Consider the following 3790-nt stretch of genomic DNA (forward strand, 5'->3'; position numbering starts at 1 on the left):
TGGTGAACTGACAAAGATCAACGGTATGGAAAATCCGAATTTCTGCATACAGGTTGTACATGCTATGTAAGCCGTGAAATACCCTGTAAAGCAATTATTCAGACGTGAAATACCATGTAAAGTAAATGTACAGACGTTAAATACCCTGTAAAGCAATTATAAAGACGTTAGATACCCTGTAAAACAAATATACAGACGTTAAATACCCTGTAAAACAAATATACAGACGTGACTTACCCAATGACCAATTAACACCTCGCCGAAAGAGATAAGGCTACGCCTACCATGTCATGTGACAACTTGGTAAGGGTCCTCCAACGAGAACGCAGATACAGAAGATAAGAATGTACAGAAGTTATACTTTACAGTCCGATCAAAGATAGCATGGAACGTCGTAACCCGTATCAATAAAAGCAAGTATAATATTAAATTAGTTCATTTATATTAATTCAATACAACGTATGATTCACGTAGAAATAATTTGATATGTACACGTTAAAATAATTTGTTACTAAATACCATCGACATTTTGTACAGAAGAAAAAAAACGGTCTCTATTTTAAACCTCAAATTTAGGTAATCAAAATGCGTATTAATCTTTCTTTCAATATTTAACATTTGTTTTGAAGAAATGTCAAATCTCAATTGGTTTAGCTGTTTTTCAGTTTTCCCCATGAAAAATGATAGGTTTGAATTATTATTATTATTAATATAATGACCTTTAGTTATTGTTTCTTTTAAATGTGATAATATCTAAATTAAATGGAATACAAAATTGTTCTAACAAGCAACAAATAGGTTACAAATGATCATAGTCATAATCAATATATGTTTTATAATTTGATTTGCGTCATTTACATAGATAAAACAAATCTCATTTATTATCTATAATTGTATACTTTTTGCTATTGTTAGTTATATGATATCAGATATTAAATATAAATTTCAAATATATTTGTGATTCAATATATTGGAAATTGAGTTGTCTGTTTCCCTAAAGGTATTTCTAAACAAACTAAAAAGCAAATGTATATGATTCGGATTTAACACTCAACGCACAAGAGGGATACAAATTTCAAAATATAACTGAATCACATAATCGTCAATATTATACAGTCAAATTGATTCAAATTTCAAAATATAAATGAATCACATAATCGTCAATATTATACAGTCAAATTGATTCCATGTACCAGTTATGCTATTTCCTATCTTAAGACTAACGGACATTAAACGCATATTAGGTACAGCTATAGTAAACGATTAATACATTCGGAGCGATTAATTATTGCAATTAAGGTCACTTTGTATCAAACAAATACTAAAAATGCATAAATCGAGCAAGATTAAGAAAAAAATGTCAGTATTTCGGCTTTCATTATTTGTCTCAACTTTCTCTCAGTAATGAGGAATACATTTTGTAATTTTATGCCATTGTTTTACTAAGTTTATCATTATTTATAACACAACTTAACGGCGCAGGAGTGATATAACCCCATGCAATATTTTCATATATAACAAGTGTAATAATTATATAAATTAGGTAACCGCATCACAGAAAAATGTATTGATACGCGCTATCAAAAAACGTAAACAAACATCAGAAACATTTCAAAAGAAATCCCGTCGGTCCATGATTAAACGAATGGTGAAGAAATTTGCGCTTAATTCAAACAAACGACTCAATGATCACATCGCCAGAAAATACCTCGTCCAAATATTGAATAAAACAATGTTCCTGCGAACCAGATTATGCAAATATCTGGACACAAGAACATTGCATCTATAAACAACTATAGCCACATAAATCCAAATAAACACAAGGAAATATTCAACATCCTGTACTCCAGTTTAAATACCCCTTCTACTTCAATGCAAAATGCTGAGACTATGCAGTTCGCTAACAATGCTCAAGTTCACACAGTCACTGATTCCACATCAAATCTCTTTTTTTCTGGTGAATTTTACAATATTTTGCTGCTCCAATTTACGGAGGTAATATCAATGTGCACATCCATCAATATGACAAAAAAAAACATGTTGTAATCCACCAGCTACAAAGCGAATTCGCACTATTGACGCGACTGTGACGCTGACTAACGGTCTTTTAAAACTTCAACCGCCAACTTATATGTACACACTCGCGTGATTACTAATGACGTCACACAGTTATGACATTGCTCTTATTTTTGATTTGCTTGATTTAAATGGATTGAATTATGTATTGCTGTTGTTTTTCAATAAAACCTTTGAAAGTCGAATGATAATTGAGAGATGATTTATTACTTTTTATTGTAAATAAAATGTTTTTATGTCGGACTACTTTCTTTCCCTGCGGATGAAGCATCCTAATAACGCTAATAACACAAAATGTAAATTCTTCGTACTAGGAGACGAGAATGTGTATTGAAGAAACTTTGGCCTAGATTTCGACCGTAATTGAGCCTATTATACTACGAATAATAAGTGCAGATTGTTGGAAGTCAAAGCTGATAGCAACGGACAACTGATAAGCCCCGCCTTATCTTGACGCTGATTGGTCAGTAGGGTATCGATCGTCTTTTTGAACCGATAAATTGTAACATGCAATACGAAGCGTGCGTTTATTTGAAGCGTTGTATTTCATCCGCTCGCTACTTATTGCACGGTCACGGTTCAAATACGAAAGATAATTCATAATTGAAAGCAAAACGATCATTCTCCTGTACGGTTAAACACAAGGTACACGTAAAGCTACCTATTTATTCAAACTATATATAAACACTTATGTCATGTTTTATAAATATGGATCCAAAGAGTTAATGGAGGAGTGGAAACGTAAATATTTTATCTGATTGTTAATTAATAGCATATAAGACATTTTCGTGTTTACTCCTTGAGAAATCAACCAACATTAAAGTATATCTAAAGCATTTACAATACTAATACTGAAGTTCAAGCAATATAAATTCATTATTCACAAAATATGTGTAATTTCTAAAATATGATTTCTAAAAACCATGTAATATACTTACCAAACAAACTTCCTATAACATTTCCCAAGAAAAAGATCCAGTATGATAGGCTAAGGTCGGAGAAATTAAGTTGACTCCAACCTTTCACGTAACCACTTATCCCCGTAATACCGTCAGGAGAAGAGTATTGAAACAGAATCATAGTTATGCCATAAATCGTGATCGCCTTTAAAAATGACATATAGATGGTTAGCTTCCAGGATGGTCGTATGTGCAATGACGATTTTGAAGGTTGAGGATGGGCCATGTTTGCTGGTCGAATTCTTTCTTCTGATTGGATACTTGTATGAACTGTGCTGACATCCTGCAGGAGGTATATCATGTATGTAATTAGAAATAGTGTATATTTTATAAAACATGTATAATTATATGTCAAATGCTGTTATTTTGTTTCGGAAAAGCAGAGTTTTCTAGTTCACAAACAAAACTATAAATGGCATATGAAAATCATTATTTAATAACATGCCAATATCTTAGTTACTGCACATTTTTCAAACGATTGTCACTTACATCGCTTGTTTTCTGATAATCACTTGGAGACGAAATTATACTACTCACAGTGCCGTAGGATTCGGTCAGAGGTTCGTGTCCATGGTCATCAAGGTTTCCGTACGTATTCGCATGGTCTTCATCTTCATCGAGCTTTAGTAGGTATCTAAAAATTAAAACAAAAGTTTTTTGCCTTTTCAGTTTTTACAATCACAACAATACAAAACGTTGATTCGTCTAGCTTAAAATATACCATAAGCAGCGCACTGTAGCCGACAATTATGGGA

Source organism: Mya arenaria, chromosome 16 (genome assembly GCF_026914265.1).
Source record: "Mya arenaria isolate MELC-2E11 chromosome 16, ASM2691426v1".
Lineage (NCBI taxonomy): Eukaryota > Metazoa > Mollusca > Bivalvia > Myida > Myidae > Mya > Mya arenaria.